The sequence below is a fragment of the Epargyreus clarus genome, unplaced genomic scaffold (assembly GCF_041222505.1).
Source record: "Epargyreus clarus isolate Ecla_fem2 unplaced genomic scaffold, WU_Ecla_fem_2.2 ptg000033l, whole genome shotgun sequence".
NCBI lineage: Eukaryota > Metazoa > Arthropoda > Insecta > Lepidoptera > Hesperiidae > Epargyreus > Epargyreus clarus.
Genome location: NW_027332238.1, coordinates 3,783,157 through 3,805,480, shown reverse-complemented (window position 1 = coordinate 3,805,480; position 22,324 = coordinate 3,783,157). Strand labels below are relative to the sequence as shown.

Below are 22,324 nucleotides of genomic sequence, written 5' to 3'. Positions count from 1 at the left end.
TTATGATATTTAGGATTTAACATTACTTATAGGTTAAAAAGTAAGTTATAAAAGTTTTAAGTTATAAAAGTAAAGCAAAAAATCCCTTTAATAATGCACAGGACGATGGCTCAATAAGCCAAAATTAATATGTAAATACATAAAGATCTAGGTGTAGAATAAATAATATATATTACATATTTCGTAAGTATTTTACTAACCTACAATTCCCACGCAAAGGAACGACCATCCTCGCGGCGTGGTAGCACAAGACTGACTGAGACCCCAAGACAGACCCTTGAGACAGACACAATAGTTTCGAAAAGGGGCCATAACAATAGCCGTAGGGTCCCATCGAATCAATATCGACCATCACAGTCGTAAATATCCCTAAAACGGGTTCCACGTACCTTCGATCACGTTCCCAGGCCGGAACCCATCGTTCAAGACAACACACGAACAATATTAACTATTTTTCAACAACAATTTTTTTCAACTTCACCCGAACGAAAAGGTTTGAACTAAAGGTTATGAGAAATAAAAACTGTAACGCAGTTACTGCTTTAAGTCACGTGCAAAATCGAATCCGAGCTTGATTTACTAAATAACATTTTTAAAACAGGTAGATGTGATTGGTAATCATATGGCGAATTGACGTTTGTGTTCGCGCGCTTTTGTTTCGACGGCACGTCAAGTTAGGTTGCGTTCGGAAATAAGTATTTCATTATACTTAATGTTATTCCATTTTAATTTCTTTAATAGCATTAAAATATTAATATTATATGCATTTAAAATAATAATTAATTTTAATAAAATTAACATGTAGTCTAAATAATCATGGTGTTACGTTAAATGTACATTTATTACGCAAACTATCAAGTATTTATTTAATTAAATCATTCTGTTCATCACAGTATATCGATAATAAAAGGCAATAAAAGATTCGTAGAATCATATTTTGGTGTAATTTATGTCTATAATCAGCAAATAAGTCCTCGAACGCGTTCATTTCAAAGTATTAAAGTAAATATATATTAATTTATATTTACATAAGTCCCTAGTTATGTAAATTTTATTGTACTCTCATAATATAATTACCAAGATTACAATTTCTAATTCAACCGTAAATCGGTTAGGATAATCAATATTCCCTCTGAATATAAATGTTTCATCGAAGGGGTGAAATAGATTTCATGAATAATAAATAAATATCAACTTTCCGTTATACTTATAACGGAAAATCTTTTATTATACAAAGATAGATGGTAATTTTGTTTATATTAACTTAAGGTAGATCACAACTCTTACAAGACGACGATGCTTTGTCAAAAGTTTCCTATTTAAGTTTTTTTATGTTATGCAAGTAATAAATGGCTAATCAAAACTAAGTAATATTATAACTTCTGTAAGGAGAAAAATGTTACTTAGTTACATAATGTTACAGATGCGTACCCTACGGACTATGCAACGCCATAAATAAGGCCTAATCACGCCCTTCAAAGAAAAGTAATTATTTTACACCTTTTCTATAGCGGAAATAGACAATACACGATTTTGATTTAAGTATATGAATGATAATGAAGTAACACAGAATTTGATAGCTCTATTAATTGTTTTCTTGGGACTTAAATATTAATTAATATCAATGATTTTTACTGATTCACTTTATTTCAATTGTTTGCGTTTTCAAATTCGTTCTAATTTTCGAACGTCATAGTTTTAGTTTATGGGATTTAATGTTGCTAGCGTCCATGTTTTAACTACCCAAAATTTCCTTTTATAAATGATCAAATATAATGATTATTTTTAACTTATGACATTATTAAGACATATGCAACTTAAGGGTATTTGTTGTTTATTTAATGCTAAGACATCAAGACAATTTTGACGGTATTTCTTGATCATTTTTGACAATTTATCCGTTACAGTTATACAAGTTACCTAAAATCCAGTTTTATTTAATGAATTTTCAACCAGTTTACCAGTTATATACCTATCAACGGTCTTGGGCTCCATTCACGGCTACCCTTACACGAACAATGCTTGCATGTTGCACCCGACGTCTTGGGGTTTTTTGCCGGTATAACGGTAATGACCGACAGACAGGGGGGACTTTATATATAGATCTATATATCTGTGATTTGGATTTATATTTATACCGTATTTTTAGTTTTTTTTGTAATAGTTCAGATTTTTTTATTAATATAGATACAGCATTTTTTATCATTTTAATTTAATTTTTCTACGTATACATTGCTTAAAAAACAAAAAAGAAATTTAACATTTTAAGAACTTCTCTAAAGTTTTTTCTACTAATTTAAAGTAAATAATAAGTTAAATTATGATCATATCTTAATATCTTATTCTTTTTTTGAGTAATTTTATGTCTTTGTATCTCATAAAATCAATTTATCTAACGTAAAAGATTTACGAAAACATAAAGAAACGTTTATTTACCTATATTTCACAAGTTTTATATACATTTGAACTAAATCTGCCAATATAAACGTACGAGTATATTAGCCGGAATACATCCTCAAGACAATGTCCCTATGGAACAAGCCCTTTAGCCCCCAAAAAAATCCAAAAAAAAAACCGTCCCTGCACTATTACCGAACAATAGTGATGCACCACTTGATTCCACAACCGAAATATCACAAAAGAAGATAACGAACAGTGATTTGAATAAAATATCTCACAAGTAAACGTTCTTCCAGTTATACTTTAGGGATTTTCAACCTTCAAGCAATGGATTAAGATATTGTAGATTTTTAAAAGTATGACGGTTAGTATGTATGTTAATGCATTCAATTTAAGCTTATTGTTGCGACAATTCGCTTGTTTTCGCTATGCAGTGTGCGAATTTGATAAAAACAATGTATTATCTTTATGTATATTGAGTTCTCATCGCATTTTGATACAATTTCTTGAGCTAAATGTCGAATGCATATTAAATTTCAACGATTTTATTTGAGAATCATACAATTTTTTATTTCCCTATTCCAACACCTGTAAAATTTGAAATATTTCAAACAGGAAAACCTAATATCTGGTGACATATAACACAATAATACCATTGAATTATAAAATACTAAGAATTAATAATCTACTAATAAGATCCTAATGTAGTTTTGTATAAGGAAATTTATCGTTTATATTTATTCTCCTATGTTACAGTATAATATATATAATTCAAAAAAGTAAAGCATGTATAAACATGTAGTAGTAGAAGTAGATTTACTTATTTAGACTCGGTCCGATATTACAGGATTAGTATACTTAATTAAAAAGTAGACAATATACATTTTTTTCGAAAAACGATAAGATCTATAATCCCTAAACATACCTGCACCAAATAAGAACAACAGAGAACACATGTTTCTATTTAAAACATGCCGTATAACCATATTGCAGACAACCTGCAAATACGACAAATAAATGACATTCAGACTGGCAAAAAATGGCTGAAATCCGTTAAAATCCAGACCACATCTGGTAAACCATGGTAAACTAAACAGGGTTGTCAATAATGCTAACATTTTCAGTATTGTACCATATTTTATGTTTAAGAACTATTTTTCTTATGTCCCACTGTTGTGCATTGGCCTACTGTCATAACCTAGAAACCTGTGGAAGGCCTAGAAGGGATCAGTGTACTCCTTCACACTGCTTTCATTGGTAGAAGATACAGTGGCATAAGTCGTATATTACAACCATAATATTGTAAAATACGCAAAGATACTGTATTTTTCTTAGATTTAAAGATTAGATTTCAAGTTTTTTCACTGTTTAATATTTAATACAGTAATGCATATTATACAGTATTTTCATATAGACAAAACAATACTTCAATATTTTTTATAATCATGTAAAAAAAATTATCTTTGAAAGTCGTCAAAAAATATTAAATTACTTTGTCTAGTTTTAAGGTTCTCCTTAAAAATGTGTTATTTCGAAATACTGGCAACCCTGTAACCATACACCACAAGGTTATAGGAAGGATATCGGGAATAACACCATCCGTTATTTTTTTTACGAACAGGAAACTGTGCCCTGATAATATTGTTTATTAGTTTCAATAACGTAATTATTAGTATTCGGTGCTATTTATAATAACGGTTATTATGTTACCATTACATAAACAGGTTTAATATATATTTAATTAAAATGATTGTTTAATTATTCCTTGTTATTCAGATGTGGTTTACACGTATTATCTTTTAGACAACGCAATTTATAATTAAAGTAATAATTAAACCCAGTATACAATACTGGGTTTAATTTAAATGTTACTGGGTTCACTTACAAAAATATATTATACACACAAATATGTTATGTCGAGCCTATATTTATTAATCTAATTCATCGAATAAATAATCAATTTTATCCAATTTTTGCAATCAATTTTATCCAAATTTAAAATTTGTGCTTATTTAAATAATCAAATTTCGAATGTGTATAGAAAAAATGGTTAAAATTATTTACGTTTATAAATAAGTTGCAATGTTTATTAATAGTTTATAACTAATGGGCGTTAGTATATACAGATTACTGTTTATCAATATAAATAGTCTCAAATCCGACATACTAATACGTTTAAATTACCATTTTCCAATATAAATCTCAATACCGACATCATAGATTAGTAAAGATTACTCACTTCTAACAAGAAAATGTACCCAGTTTTAAGAATTGAAATAGTTGCGTAAAAAAGTTTTGCCACGTCTCCGTCCTAAAATGTCCCTAAAATATTTGAAATAATTATTTATTTACTACGTAAATTACGCAGTATTAGTTATTTATTCGTAAATTTTCTCTAAAAATGTTTTTATTTGTCAAGAATTCAAAAAAAGAACTTACTAAAATAAGCTGTTTTTGGCTTCATTCAATTTCAAGGCAGCGAAGTATCTTTACTAATCCATGTACCGACATACTAATATAGTTAAAAAATCTCTAAAAAAAAACCGTCAATCTGTCGAGTAACGTCACTCAAAAACCGTTAAGTCAACGCACTGCAACGCACGGGGGAACTGTTTGCGTTATTGTTAACGCCAATTAACGTTAACGGTTTTCTTGTGCAACGCGTGCAATCTTATTCTTGGTTCTGATTGTTTTAAACCTAGGTTTTGGCTGCAAAATTTCGTATAACTTGCGCCTGTTTGAAGTGATAGTTTGTGAAGTAAAAACAGTTTTATACCTAGGTTTCCACGGCTTTGGCTATAAATATACGCAAAAATTGTGCCTGTCTGAAATAATAAAGTTTTCTGAAGTAAATAAAGTTTTATACTAAGATTTTTACGGTTTTAGCTAAAGATTCCAAACTTTTAGTCTGAAATAGTTTTCTGAAGTAAAAAATAGTTTTATACTTAGATATTTTACGGATTTGGCTAAAGATCACAAAACTTGTCAGTCTGAAATGATAAACTTTTCTGAAGTAAAAAAATATCAATTTTATTATGTATTTATTTTATTAAAGTCTCCGGTTTTCCTTGTAAAGTTTGACTAATTAAATATTTACGAATATAAATAATCTCTGATATTAATTGTTGTTTAATTAAGTCCCCACTTTTCCTTGTTAACTTTAACCGTATTTGATAATTTTGCCTTCTACTGAGTTCTAGATTATTCTTAGCCACGCATAAAGGTAGCTGAAGTAGTTTTCAAGATTCATATTTTTTTGCATATACATATTTTGGATTTCTCACAACAAAAGTACAAGACTTTCAGTATTTTTTAAATTCAAATTCCAGTAGTTTACAGTAAAATTACAAACTTATTTTTTGTTTGTTTTAATTTTAATTCCGTCTCTCTTAGTTCCTAAAACACTCATTATTTTCTAAACTTTCTTACATCTCGCTTAGTCCCCAAAAAGCAGTCGTATGACTTCCTCTCATTCAACATTATTTAACCGTGTAATTACCGCTCATTACACGATATTAGTGGGATGAAAGGGCTCATAAACGGAACAACTCCATCTGTTACAATTAACGCGAGCGTTATACTTTTATATTGAGATTAATAATCAGCTGCTCTATATATGAGTGTATGAGTAATGTATGAAGCCATTTCTAGCCTTCTGTAGTTACGGGTTAGTTTTTGTGGGCGTAATTGGGTTAAATATGTTACTAAGGATTTCTTATATAAGAATGTGTAGCTTCATCCACGAAAGTTGCGTGTATACGTGTTTTGTGACAATTCTTAATATTTTATATTTAGATTAATAATCAGTGTCTAGCCTTCTGAAGTTAGTTTTAATTGACTTTAATAAATGTTATAAGGGTTTTTTTTTTAATTTAAGTGTAGTATCATCTGTGAACAGTTGTTTCATTTTTTGTGATAATTTTGAATATTCTAAGGATGAAAAAGTAAAAGTGAGTTTTTGTTAAATGATGATGGTAAATACAAGTTACGGGAAAATGTTATTTTTTGTTGTCCTGTAGTAATAGATGCTATTAACATAAAATACCTAGCCTTTCATTTCAGAAGGACAATTCCATTTCAATTAATATAAAATAATCTCGTTTTTAACTTGTATTAAACAATTTTAAAATACGCCGGGTGAACACCCCACAAAGAGGTAAAATAATTACCTCTTAGTGGCCATCCGGATAATTAAACACTGTTATCAGTAATAACTTATTAATTATAATACCCTAGCAAAAATATTTCAGACAAAATGTGGTTAATACTTCCTGGTTTAATATTACAAGTTCAGATGACATTCTAGTAAAAAAAAAATATTTAAATTACATGCTAATCATAGTAAAACCGAAATAACGCTGTATTATGCCCAAAAGCACATAAGTCGTATAAAAACTGTCACTTCCATAGCACGTGCCCATATCATTCGATTTGAAAAAATCCTATAAAACTTCCTTTATAAGTTGTACACACAATACATCGGCACGTGCTTTGGAGGGTGGGGGAGTACAATTGGGTTCAAATGCTGAATATGTTTTGATAAAGTGAGTACCTATAGTGATAATAAAAAATATCGATCGGTCTCGGTAACGGTTTTGGCGCGTGACACAGTTTTGGTGTCATAAAATTGATTTAGGAAAAAAGTGGTCTGATTTCATAATGGCTTTTGATTTATAAAGGAGAAAAGTGGATTAATTTGATCATGATTTGATTAACGAAGAATGGAATAATATGTTTCAGTTATTATTATTATAGTGTGTTATAAATGTATAAATGTAGTCAAATAGATTGTCGCAAATTGTGATAATTTTTTGTTAAGAGTAATTAAAAATATTCAAATTCTATTTTCAGCTTAGAAATTATTTCAAATTATCCGCGAATGTACATATTAAAGCATATTTTTATTTTAAAAACAATACCAAATTTATTTAATGAATAAATTAAAATTAGAGCTATGAAGGAAAATAGTATCTTTTAACACATAAATATATGTTACCGGTTGATTTTTATAATAGCCAGAACTAATAAACACCTTTATATTTACTGACCACTAATCCGTCTTGTATACAAACAAAAAAAAATCGCCGTTATCCCAAACGCTACTGCAACTAAAATTAATCATTTCTCCGGAAATCAATTTACAAAAAATCTCCCTTCTCAAGAGCAAGACGTTACTGGCAACACTATCAAGGTGTGAGCCAATCTCAGCTGCCAATATGGCGGCTCGCGCACAGCTGTTCAATTTCACTTGTTACTTGCTTATTGTGTCGAATTGTTGTAAGAAATGCGCAGATGTCTTAGCACGCGCCAAGATTACCTCTGACCTGAAGACATCGGTAATTTAACAATACATTCGACCTATTGTTACGATAACGGAAACTACCGTTCACTAGATAATGTATGGGGGTGGTGTGATAAGAAAAAATACTACAGATTAAATAGCGAAGATGCGCGGGAAGTTGTTTTTTTGTAATGTCTGAAGAGCTTTAAGATTAGGATTATAATATTCATCCTACACTTTCTAAAGTTAAAAGCGAAATAATTTTATTCCCAATAAAAGCAATAGTACTTAATAAAAAATAAATACATTTGGATAACTGCATAAATACTAAATTTCTATAAAGGATAGGTGTTTTAAAATAGGCAATAAAAAGCTTAATTCTCATCTAGATGTCGCCATAAGGGTATTTTTTTAAACATTCAAAATTTACGATCAAGGTATCTAATAGATTTTATTGGTTCACATTTTATTAAAAACTACAAAATTGTTATGACAGAAGTATAGGACTTAAATACCTAACACTTTTTATAGGTATTTTTCTATACAGATTACAAATAGCTCGTGAGAGGCGCTATCCGAAGGCCAAAAATTGCATTTAATTTAGCTCCGAAAATATTAACAATACAGGTCATAAATAAACAAAAATCATTTAAATAAAAACATGAAACAATGTTTTATATAATATCCAAATTGTCCTTTTATCTATGACTAGTGGCGCCTCTAGCGGTGCAAATTGGCAACAGCTCCCCATTTCGCGGTACGTTGACCTTCAATAGGCAGATGCATAGATAAGATTAGTTACAGATAAGAGAAATAAATTATTTTAATATCCCATGTCCTTGGGTTATATGTAGTATATTCGTGTAGCAACATTATTTGTTAAATAAGTTATAAATATTGTCCACCTGGTATAATAATAATTATAATTTATTGATTAAGACTTTATTTTAGAATTTCTTAAGATAGGACAGATAAATAAAAAAATATTTAGTTTGCCTAGCCGGGGAACGAACCTAGGATGCTCTGCGTATTAGACAAATAAAGTGTGACTGACTATGACTAAAACACAATCAGTCCCAGAATAAAATGCAAAAATATTTTTAAAAATAAACTTAATTTGCAAGCAAGCCCAGTCGCAGAAGTTATCTTTGAGCTTTGTATTTTAGTAATTAAGTATTACATCATAAAAAGTTATCGAAATTTCATATCAATTCGTAATCAAACATAATTTATTATAAACAAAAACAATATTATCAAAGAGAAAAGACCACCCAAATCATTTTCAGTACCTACACTACACTTGTCTTTATTTTTAATCTGTTCATAAAACTTTATTGTCTGTGGTACTTAAAAACGTATTGAGCAATAAAAAATCCGGAAACGGAAGCACGTGCGCCGATCAGAGACATCCCATTCACTTTCATTCATTCATTGTTATGAATGAACATTGCAATGTTTTAATTAAATGGCCTTGGAATCTCCTTTTGGCTTGACATTACTTTTCCGCCTTTTTACTTACTTAACACAGATAATTTATACATAGATCGTCACAGATAATATATTGAAAACCTATTGAAATTGACAGAAATGAGAAATCAGAGTAATAAAAATAGACCGTACAAAAATGTATATAAATATTTGTCAATTTGCCATTCGTATCATATTATGAGCTGACTTGGCAAACGTTGTGATGCCATATCAATAAAAAAATGTTAAGGGTGAACAACGCTTATCACTTAGGGGCATAGATTAGTAAAGATTACTCACTCCTAACAAGAAAATGTACCCAATTTTGAGAATTGAAATAGTTGCGTAAAAAAGTTTTGCCACGTCTCCGTGCTAAAATGTCCCTAAAATATTTGAAATAATTATTTATTCATTATGTAAATTACGCAGTATTAGTTATTTATTCGTAAATTTTCTCTAAAAATGTTTTTATTTGTCAAGAATTCAAAAAAAGAACTTACTAATAAGCCGTTTGTGGCTTCATTCAATTTCAAGGCGGCGAAGTATCTTTACTAATCTATGGATCGTAGTCATCGTATCGTTTAGTTTCTACGCAGTCCAAAACTGTGATTCGTATAAACAAAAAACGATTAAAGCCATAAAATGTCCAATCAACCCCAACCCCTAAGGGAAGCACAATGCACCACTATGGATATCGATCCATAACGGCTGCACCACCCTAACGGCTGCCATCCGTTAGAAAATCGATTTTTCAACGGTTTTTCCTTCAGCTTTTTATCTATACTAATATTATAAAGAGGAAAACTTTGTTTGTTTGATTGTAATGAATAGGCTCAAAAACTACTGGACCGATTTTAAAGTCTTTCACCATTCGAAAGCTACATTATCCACGAGTAACATAGGCTATATTTTATATGAAATATATTTGATAAATAGATTTTGAGGCGGTACAAAGTTTGCCGGGTCAGCTAGTGTATAATATAGAAGTAGCAGACGAGCATGCAGTTTACTATGTTAAGTACTGCCGCCCTATAATCAACCAACCCTAGATAAGATTAGATTCCTACCTGAGGCCAGAGACGCGCCGCTACCTGAGGACGAAGCGGGAGTGCCTCGGATAAGTATGTCTCTTACCACACTTCAAACCAGAACACAGCAGCGCTACACTGCTGTTATAACAGAAATAGGTGTGGCGGTTCAAAGCAGAACCTTCAAGGAAGCTTTTATGATTAAACTAACTTTTTACAACAAATTTTGTCAGTTGATTTTTGAATTAATAACTGTGACCGTCTGCCTACGCAATTTTTCGTCGATCTACTGTAATATTCGTCGGAATGCTTTATTATTCGTCAGTTTCTTTATATTCTTATCTATTTCCCTTTAATCCGCTTAAATTTTCGTCAGCCCACACGATTCTTCGCTGGTGTTGGTTTTCGTCTACAAAATTAATCTAGAAAATGTCGTTATCATAATAAAAATTGTCCAAATCTAGTTATGTATGGCGACATGTGTCCAATTTTAAACTCGCTATTTCCTGAGCTACGCAACGTCCTAAAGTACTTGGTGTATAGTCAGCGCCAAACTGCAAGTCCGCTCTGAGGTTGTTGCGAGCAGGTGCAGTCATACAATTTGCTATGGCGACGCGATTCATTTCTATATTCAGAGAGGACTAACAGTTTTACGCGGACTATACTATTGTCTATGACCGAATGGCTAATAGTGATGAGTCTGTGAGACTGATACGTTACAAGATCGAAAATAAAAAGAATCAAATCAAATTAATTGAAATGATTTGTGACTAAGAAACATTGTTTACCGAGTTATTTACCAATATATATATTTATTTTCATAACAAAATTGACTTAATAAAGATCATGATTATGCTTTTTAAAACTTATATAAAATCTGAAATGCAAGTAAAGCTTATCAAATACACAACTTAAAGTTTTTTCCAACAGAAATAATATATTTTTGTATCTACAATTTTATATCTCTTCTCGCATGACCCTAATGGTGGTACCATTTCGTAAGCTTAGGGACTGGGCTACTGGACCTTAAATCCTGTGGTCACCGACCACACCGACAGGAAACTTAAGTGGTCACATCCTTGGAGGAAACGCTAATATACGCTCAGTGGCTCAATTTCCCCCTTCGCTGGTTTGGATTCGAATCTCTTCTTTTTAAGTCATATTGGTTTGAATGTTATGTGCGTATGAGAAATGTATTTTTTTATTTATTTAGTAAAAACATAGATTAGTAAATTACTCACTCCTAACAATAAAATGCAGTTTTGACAATCGAAATGGTCACTGTCGTCTATTTTCGTGTTTGAAAAATATTAAAAAAATGTAGTTTTTAGAGCAGTCTGAAACGATATTTCTCTGCAACTTTTCTTCGATTTCGTGTTGTTTTTGGCACATGTCGGCATTGTTCCGTGTAAATTACACCATGACAGTAGGAGACGTAATGGGAAAACAGTCGGCCATTTTACGTATGTGTAAGCCATTTGTGGCTTCCTTCAATTACAAGGCGGTGAGATATCTATACTAATCTATGAGAATAATCGTGAGGAGACGTAATTCACGTACAAATTTGCACATTTAGCAAGACGAAGTTTGTCTAAAGCTTGTTTATAAAGGAGTAAAGCCCAGCAGTGGGACAGTAAGTAGTACCTACCTTGATGAGTCAAACCAGAGTGGCGGATAAAGACTATGACCTTTTTCCTAAAGAGGACTAATGACAGTCATTAGGATTAATAAATAAGAAATAAAATAAAAATAAATAAAATTCCTTTATTTCAGGCAACTAAAGACCCATATAATATGTGTTAGTAACAGATTACTTAAGCTTTTTTATATTAAATTAGCTAGTTATATGTCATTAGAATTATTAAGAATTACAATTATTTGCAATTAAGATTAAAATGTTATAATATAATAACTAATAAGCCTTATACAGTTTTCAGGATAGCTCAGAAGTTAATACCGTTTTTTCGAACTTAGAACTGCGAATTATCAATTCCGATCTCATTTTCATCATCATCCTTTCAGTGTCACTGCTGGGCACGGGTTTCTCAGAATGAGGATTAGGCCATAGTCCACCGCGCTGACCAAGTGCGTATAAAACTTATACCTATACTTAAGACTTAAAAAGCTTGTAGAGATATAAAACATGTGGTGTAAGTGCGGATATCGCAAGATAAACTTGCACTTGAAGTATAAAACAAAGAAAATTGTAAACAAGGCAACCGAAGCTTGCATCCTGTGCGGTCACCGCTATTGACACCGGATACGGTGCTCGAATCCGAAGTAGCACGTCACTAGAGCGAATATGAGGTCATAGATACTATAAGAATGTATATGTATATAAGAATAGGTACTATACTTGCCATTTTAGAAAGAAATAAATAACTTTATTAATTTTGAAGTACAATAGAAAACAGGGTACCGCTAAAGTATTTCAATGACGCTACTATGTTCTAATATTATTACAGTACAGTATGTACTAATATTATTTACAGTAGTAATTTTCGAAGTCTGTAAAAAGTACCAGCAAAAAATTGAAACATTTTAAAGAAGCCAGTAAAAATATTAACCAAAAAAGATACTTTACTTTTTATCTTTTTAATTACATATTTAGTTTTACATTTGATATGTGCTTAATTATTATTTAGTTTACTGTATAGAGACTTAATAGTTTGTCATATACTTAAAGTTAAAATATCTATAATCGATATATTAAATAAAAAAAGTCAACAAGACAGAAACTTATTTAATGTGGAAACATAAAAATAAAAACAAAAATTTGACAAAAATCTGAACACTCATACGGATCAATTACATCTATTTGAACTTCACTCTAAGTCATCCTATTCGTTGCGTTCAAAAACCGCTTACTACGAACACGTGCACTTGTTCGAACTCAAGGACACAGATTAGACATAGTTTTTATACTCTGTGCTCGGAAAGCCGCGAAAAAACTTAATGGCCGCCGTTTTTGTTCACTTTCGCGGTAATTTCGTGATTTATCCGTGAAGTGGGCTTTTTGGTAACGATTTTTTAAGACTAGCTCTGCCTGTGACTGTGTTATAAGTAACGTAATTATAGATTTAATTTAAATTAAAAATAAATGTAGGAGCAAAGCACGCAGTCCACCAGATTGTTTAAATAAAATTACAAATATAAAAAATACTATGTTATTTGCATAGATTAGTAAAGATTACTCACTCCTAACAAGAAAATGTAACCAGTTTTGAGAATTGAAATAGTAGCGTAAAAAAGATTTGCCACGTCTCCGTGCTAAAATGTCCCTAAAATATTTGAAATAATTATATATTTATTATGTAAATTACGCAGTATTAGTTATTTATTCGTAAATTTTCTCTAAAAATGTTTTTATTTGTCAAGAATCCAAAAAAAGAACTTACAGATCAGCCGTTTGTGGCTTCATTCAATTTCAAGGCGGCGAAGTATCTTTACTAATCTATGAAGAGTGGCTTCTGTCTGTGACTCTGTGCGGTCATAAGTAATGTAATTATAAATGTTATTTAAAAATAAATGCAATCCACCTGATTCCATATATATAAATATGAATATAAAATATACTATTTTAATTGTAATTTCAATTGTATATTAAATAATTAACGACGATCCGCGTGGGGGAGCGGTCACCATACTGATCTGACGCGCAGAGGGTCCCGGGTTCGATCCCCGGCCAGACAGATATCAAATTTGAATTTAGGCTTCTGTTTCTGGGTCTGGGTGTCTGTGTGTGTCTCTGTGTCTATATCACCCACGATACAAGGAATCCTAGTGTTGAGCTATGAGTGTAGATAGAAGCTGATTCTCAGACCTACTGAATATGCGTATACAATTTGGTGAAAATCAGTAAAGCCGTTTCGGAGGAGTACGGTAACTAACATTGTGACACGAGAATTTTATATATAATAATTATGCACGACCACACAAAAATACTTTAAAACTTTCTACCAACGCGATGGAAAATAAAAAAAATCTTTTTCGTATTCTAAATACGCAACTAAGCAGGGGGTGTTAAAAGTCAACTCAAATTATATTAGTTGTCAAATTCCAAAATGGCCACCGGGCACGGTCTCCCGCGTAGAGAACATATGGTAGGCGCGCGCACTCAAGTACGGTGTGTAATGAAATATTAATTTACATTTGGCTTCTGAGTTTTCCGTTATTTAGTTTATATTTTAGGAATTAAGCACCATACGGCTCACCTTATGTTATGAGCACTAGATATGCCTTTTTCTTCTTTTCGAGGGGGAAACCTTCAAAGGGTACCCGACGACGTAGGAGCGACGCCGGATTATGTGGGATTTTTACCGCACTAAAACCCCCCCGGTGGCCGTCCTCAACGCTTGTTGGAGAACTCCGGGATCTTCGACAGAACACAAACGAAGTCCTCCAAGCGCGATGCCCGGATCGGGCTCTGCCCTGGGGGAGCGTTCGCTCCTCCCACAACATCTGGTGACGACGGTATGCGACCGCACATACCGCCGTCCTTCCCGGGGTAGCATACTGGGCGGTCCGAGCTCCCACTCTTGCCGCCCGCAACCCCGGAAGCCCCCTTTTAGTCGCCTCTTAGCACTAGATATGCCTAGAAGGTTTTAAGCCACCTTCAAACTATAGCAACCGGTATATTTCAATAAACGTAAGCAAGTATGCAGTATATTTGATGGTAGTTCACTCCTTTGGACATCTATAATTAACCCCAGATAGGATTGTAGTCCTACCTGAGGTCTGCCACAGCGGCAACTCTAAGAACTAAGTTAAAATTAGTTTTAATTAGTTACTAGTAGTCAGTTATAGTCCGCGCCAAACCGCCAATCCGCTCTGAAGTTGTTGCGGGCAGGTTTCCTCGGATAAGTATGTCTCCCTTACCACACCCTTCAAACCAGAACACAGCAGCGCTTAACACTGCTGTTATTAGGCAGAAATAATTGTCAGCGCGAAAAGTTCTACCACGGTACAAATATCTATACCTTATACTGTGGTTCTACTATGATAGCAAAAATACAAGAATAAATATCACTCACTCAATACGTAATTGAGTTATTTTTATTAAGATTTAGTACAAATGAGATCATGCTTAATATCTAACTAGGTCGACTTGTTAGAAAATATTATGTGCGGCCATTATCTTCTATTTGGTTTAAGTGGGTCATGCTAAAGTTTAGAACGCACTTCATAATTATAGAAATACTTATTTTTATAATAATAACGAAAACTTTATTTAAAATTGCGGAAAACATTGAATTAACTTTTCGTTTTTCGACTCCGGAAGCATCAACACATCTATTCCTGTTTTGTGCGAAGCTGCTTTGTTCTGAAAACTTTCGCAAATTGCTCGAGGAATTATAATTCAGTTCTTATAGTGACCCCTGACGATCTATAAACAATTAAAGTATTTTTTTATAATATAGGAGTAGCAGACGAGCATGCAGTCCACCTGATGGTAAGCTACTGCCGCCCATGGACATCTGTAATCAACCTCAGATAGGATTAGATATTCGTACCTAGGTCGGTCACAGATACGCCGCTACCCCTGAGGACTAGGCTGGAACATTGGAAAAGTCTCTCTTACCACACCCTTCAAACCGGAACACAGCAGCGCCTAACACTGTTCACAAAGGGTTCTACCACCTTCAAGTAATATGCAAGAAATTCTGGAATTACAGCAGTGTAATCATAACCAAATTTTAAGATAAAGTCAAGTCCACACAATTGTTTTCATTATGTATAGAATACTAATTGTTCGAGAATATAAGTGTAGTTACATATCTTCTAATTCAAAGTTCTTTAATAAAAAATGTATATACATTTTGTCATAGATTAGTAAATATTACTCACTCCTAACAAGAAAATGTACCCAGTTTTGACAATTGAAATAGTTGCGTAAAAAAGTTTTGCCACGTGTCCGTGCTAAAATGTCCCTAAAATATTTGAAATAATTATTTATTTATTATGTAAATTACGCAGTATTTATTCGTAAATTTTCTCTAAAAATGTTTTTATTTCTCAAGAATTAAAAAAAAGAACTTACAAATAAGCCGTTAGTGGCTTCATTCAATTTCAAGGCGGCGAAGTATCTTTACTAATCTATACATTTTGTAAACAACTTCTATTTTTATTCTATGGTCTACTTGATCAATATATCACATGCGTTGACGGTTAATTGAGCCTTGACACCAATCAAACATTTGAATTTGGAACAGTGGTGTTGGGCCACTTGTGACTTATGACATCAGTTCATTCCCACTGGATGTTTGGCAACATTATCTTTGCTTGAAACAAAGAGCTTTTGTCTTTAAAAACTATTTGTCTGTTTTGTTGTCTATGGAATTTAAGTTATAAAACGTTTTTCCTTTGAAATTAAATATCCCAAATAAAAATCGAAGATGCTACATTTTAAATTCCATATTTTTTTCTCTAATTGCAAAATAACGAACCTTTTGAGTTTAATTTTAGTCCAAAAAAGACAAATCTAGGTGCTGATATGATTAGTATACAATACACGAAGTAGGTATGCACAAACAATACAAATATTGCGTAGTAGGTAGATGATCTTACTTGCTTTACTTTAGTAAATTTGCAGTACGTACATGATCTTATTTAACACGTTTAAATTTTAAATAGTTAAGACAGCTGTATTTCTTAAAATAAAGGCATTTATTATAACTTCCTCTCAAACAATTAGGCATGGGCAATAAAATGTTTTCACTCTAAACCATTCCTTATTTTTAAACAATAGAGTTTATTATTCTCTGCAGGATGTCGTAGGGTGTCGACTTAGCGCGCGAAACCGTTATGACGTCACGAACAATATGGCGTTTCTTTTAGTTAAATGGATGGCGCCACGTTGACTTTAAAAGTAATTTAGTTTATTAGTGTTGTAGAAAAATCTATTCTTTTGTACAATGTATTGACGGAGAAATTTTGAAAAGATTTTTTTAAAACATAATAATGTCTACTATAAGACGTGTCTATATTTTTGTTTACAATACTTTAATAAGTTTTGATCAGTTTGTAGGTAAAATATACCCATTTAACCGTCTGTTAAGAAGTTCATATCTAAATATATATAACTCAAAGGTGTCTGACTGACGTAGTGATCTATCAACGCACAACCGAAACCACTGGACGGATCGGGCTGAAATTTGGCATGCAGGTAGATGTTATGACGTAGGCATCCGTTAAGAAAGGATTTTGATCAATTCTACCCCCAAGGGGATAAAATAGGGGATGAAAATATTACTTCGTAACGCGAGCGAAGCCGCGGGACAAAGCTCGTAAGTTCACATAAAAGCAAATTGCGCAATTAATCTGTACGAATTGAGGAAAGTCGTTATTTTTACCGGTTTTATTCAGTTTTAACCAGTTTATAGGCAAACTACTCGTATGCCTATCTTACCGTCTATCATCTTTTAATCATAGATTAGTAAAGATACTTCGCCGCCTTGAAATTGAATGAAGCCACAAACGGCTTATTAGTAAGTTCTTTTTTTGAATTCTTGACAAATAAAAACATTTTTAGAGAAAATTTACGAATAAATAACTAATACTGCGTAATTTACATAATAAATAAATAATTATTTCAAATATTTTAGGGACATTTTAGCACGGAAACGTGGCAAAACTTTTTTACGCAACTATTTCAATTCTCAAAACTGGGTACATTTTCTTGTTAGGAGTGAGTAATCTTTACTAATCTATGCTTTTAATAAATACTTTAATTAAATTATCTGGAATGGCTTTTTTCATAGATATATAACTGGTACATTGTTTGTGACAATAAAGCTTAGAAATAACACCTATCTCAGACACAAATAAACAGGTTTCGTTAGACAATACGCAAAAACTATTTCAATTTAAACAAAGAACAACAATAGAAAGGCAAGGACCTACAGAGTAATTATGCAAAAAACGCGGGTACATCCCTATTGAAAAAAAACGTGGGAATCTATGGTTCGAAGACACCACTCATTAGACGAATAAATTAAAATAAAAAACAGAATTTTAATATGATTATTTTTATTAGAATGATATCCGGTAATTTCACGGTGATATATCGAGGAATATAACTCATAACTTGTTTGCGAATCTACATTTTTTGTTTACGCGCCCTTTTTTCACAGATAAATAATTGGAAAAGACAAATTCGCACATAGAGGGTTCTATACTAATAAATTTTATTTGAGTTTTCTGTGTTGAAGATGTCAGCTCAGGAGTGGCAATTTTTGATCGGCTTTAGGTAGAACCCCTTCCACACGGACTTTGAAGGTGGTAGAACCTTCTGTGGTTCGACTCCGGCGGCACCACCGCCACACCTATTTCTGTTATAACAGCAGTGTAGCGCTGCTGTGTTCCATTTAGAAGGGTATGGTAAGGGAGACAGACTTTTCCGAGGCGTTCCAGCTTAGTCCTCAGGGGTAGCGGCGCATCTGTAGCCGAACTCAGGTAGGAATATCTAATCCTGTCTGGAGTCGATTACAGACGTCCAGGGGTGGCAGTAGCTTACCATCAGGTGGACTGCATGCTCGTCTGCTACTCCTATATTATACAACTGTTACTAAGTAAATTCAAGTAGTAATACTTTCAAAGCTTATGTTTTGTGCGTCACAGATAAACTAACGGACATTAAATAAATATGCATTTTCCGTTACGCTATCTGTATTCGTTATAAACAATGTTATATCAGTATTAGTGACCTTGTGATAATGTAACCGTTTTTCTCTTTATGTTCAAAAACACTGATAAGACCACTTTCAAATAAAAACAGTTTGTTCTTTTTGAATGATTTTTTTTGCGGCTCAAGATTTCTACTATAGAAATAACAAATGAGCATCATATGATGGTAACTGGCTACTGCCGAATGGACGTGTAATCAACCCCAGATAGGAGTAGATTCCTACCAGAGGTCGGCCACAGATGCGTCGCTACACCTGAGGACTAAGCTGGAATGCCGGATAATTATGTTTCTTACCACACTTCAAACTTCTGTTAATAATTATTAATTAGTGTAATTCGTTGCAATTGTTGTTGATCCTATAATTAATTAAATAATAAATAATAAACCCACAAACTTTTTTTAAGACGTGCATAAAACTGCAGCTGACATTTCCTAATACTAAAATGCAAGATGGCGCAGGTCGTGACCTCTTCACAATACACATTATTTCCCGTGCGAATCTGTATCATCCGTATTCTATTGTGATTTTTTTTCACCGTTACACATTCTGCCTTCTTGTTAGCACAAATAGCGAAATTTATTTCGTAATAATTTAGGGTGGTGAGGTCTTGAGAAAGGTTAGAACGGGAGTTCTCTCATGTCAGTTCGAAGGGACGTCCACCTGTTTAAATGCTACTGGAAGCCTGTTTGGTTAAAACCTCGACTAAGAACATAAGGTAAAAATTAAATAAAATATTAAATAATTCGGTAATTGTTACGAATATTCGTCTGTATTTCCCGTTGTAGGTTTTTGGAGAATCAAAGTGTGTGAAAATTTGTCTATTGTAATCATAGATTAGTAAAGATTACTCCTAACAAGAAAATGTACCCAGTTTTAAGAAACGAAATAGTTGCGTAAAAAGTTTTGCCACGTCTCCGTGCTAAAATGTCTCTAAAATATTTGAAGTAATTATTTATTTATTATGTAAATTACACAGTATTAGTTATTTATTCGTAAATTTTCTAAAAAACATTTTTATTTGTAAAAGAATTAAAAAAAGAACTTTTGTAGCTTCATTCAATTTCAAGGCGGCGAAGTATCTTTACTAATCTATGTTTCAACAAAACAATATTGTTTTTAATCTACTTAAATAACCATTTTATTGTCAAACACGGCGCGGGGTCATGACCTGTCAATTCGCGCCTTCCCGCCATTTTTTTATTATATTTGCATCCTATTGTTATGTTTCGCAGCTTCCGTTACCTTTAGGGTGTAGGGTCATCTATTCCCACAGATATTCTTGACCGAAATAACTGTAAGTGTATCAATTGCGCGAAAATAGAATGACGCCATTGTTGTTTAAGGTTATTGCAAATGGCCGATATTTCCAATTCTCACGATTTGCAAGATGTTCCACCGAATTTAGATGCAGATGTTTCTTCCGATTTCGTGACATATTTATTTTATTTAAAACATCTATGGGATGTTTGTAAGATGTTACACTTTGTGATCAAATATTCTGATGCAAGTCGTAAATTTAATCCGTTACTGTCGCACTGCTGAGCACGGGTCTCCTCTTAGAATGAGAAGAATTTAGGCCATAGTCCACCGCGCTGGACAAGTGCGTATTGGTAGACTTCACATACCTTTGAGATTTTTTTGTTTAATAAATCTCTCAGGTATGCAGGTTTCCTCATGATGTTTTCCTTCACCGTTTAGCAAGTGATAATTAATTTCTAATACGCACATAACTTTGAAACAAGCGAATCGAACCTCGAAACGCCGTCGTTGCAATAAAAACGTAGTGGTTGAAACTTGCCTCTCGATCGATTGAATCCACGCACCTGTGATTTTTCAGTTATGTGCGTAATAGAAATTAATTATCACTTGCTAAACGGTGAAGGAAAACATCGTGAGGAAACCTGCGTACCTGAGAGATCATTAAAAAAGTTCTCAAAGGTATATGAAGGCACCAATACGCACTTATCCAGCACGGTGGACTATGGCCTAATCCTCATTCTGAGAGACCCGTGCCCAGCAGTGGGACAGTAATGGGTTGTCGACGATCTTTGAAATGGAGCGTGATTTGACCCGGACTCCCGTCGTGAGGCCGAATTCCAACACACTAGGATATCACTTCATATATTATCTATATAAAACAGTAAAGTCAGTGTCAGTGCGTTTATCAAGACAGGATGTTTGTATAGTTTGCGCCAAACTGCTAGTCCGCTCTGAATATAGAAATGAATCGCGTCACCATAGCAAATTGTATGACTACACCTGCTCGCAACTTCAGAGCGGACTAGCAGTTTGGCGTGGACTATACTGCTAGTTATCTATATAAAACAGTAAAGTCTGTTTGTCAGTGCGTTTATCACAGGATGTTTGTAATAACATAATAATCCATGTTGACAGTTGCCGCTTGCCGCACAAGAGTTGAATTTATAACGAGGTTTTAAAGAATTAAGTAGGAATGTTTTATCTGTGGTTGAGTGCCATGTTTTAGTTTTTTATCTGTGTTACAAGTTACGTCTGTTACGTTTAGAGAACTTTTAAAACGAGATTTGTTTCAAAAATTTCTATTTACAAATACGACGGATTTTATAAAAATTCAATATACGTTTTATCCGGGAAATAGTTCATTAAAAAAAATCGCACATAAAAAAAAACATTAAAAAATAAGTGAAACAAAATAACACAAGCATAAAAAACATTTTTATTATTTACGCTGAAATGCAAGAATCTAAGGCTGAATTATTGAAAATGAATAGAAAAAAAAATCAATTCGTTTCATTTGTCTATGGATTTATGTACATGAAAAAAAAACACAAAAGATCGAAAACCATTTGCCTATGATATAATACAATAAAAATCTAATATTTGTCTATGGATCAAACAGAATTCTCAGTGTCTATGAAGGAGAAAAAATCAAAGAAATACACGTTAGCTATTTCTGTACGAAGATTGCTGGTTGCTACTCACGATTCTAGATCTAACCACCGACTACTAGGTAAATTACAGACAATCTTAGCTTAGTACTTAGAACAGACTGAATTCACATGCAATCTCAATGTACTAGATAGATTTCACTCGAAAAAAATAATGAAAAAGACCTAATTGTTACAAAAACAAGGCAGACACTTATCCGAGGCGTTCCAGCTTAGTCCTCAAGATCAGCGATCTGTGGTCGACCTCAGGTAGGAATATATAATCCTATCTGGGGTTGATTACAGATGTCCGTACAGCAGTAGCTTACCATCAGGTGGAGCATGCTCGTCTGCTTCTCTTATATTATAAAAAACTAGCTGACCCGGCAATCGTTGTGTTGCCATATAAATAAAAAAATGTTAAGGGTGAACAACCCTTAACACTTAGGGGTATGAAAAATAGATAGTAGCCGATTCTCAGACCTACTGAATATGCATATAAAATTTGGTGAAAATCGGTAAAGCCGTTTTGGAGGAGTACGGTAACTAACATTG

At 32.8% G+C, this 22,324-nt stretch overlaps 1 protein-coding gene across 2 annotated transcripts in view; it reads right to left on the bottom strand.

Moving 5' to 3' along the window:
- Nucleotides 1-22,324, bottom strand: part of Cdc25 (cell division cycle 25) — a 47,541-nt gene that overhangs the window by 8,638 nt on the left and 16,579 nt on the right. Inside the window, exon 1 of one of the 2 annotated variants that reach the window (XM_073090618.1) lies at nucleotides 390-630. The exons of the other annotated variant lie outside the window; for it this stretch is intronic. The gene's annotated coding sequence lies outside the window, so the exon portion shown is untranslated. Of the gene's footprint in view, nucleotides 1-389; nucleotides 631-22,324 lie in introns of those variants that run through there. 2 annotated transcript variants of the gene reach the window in all.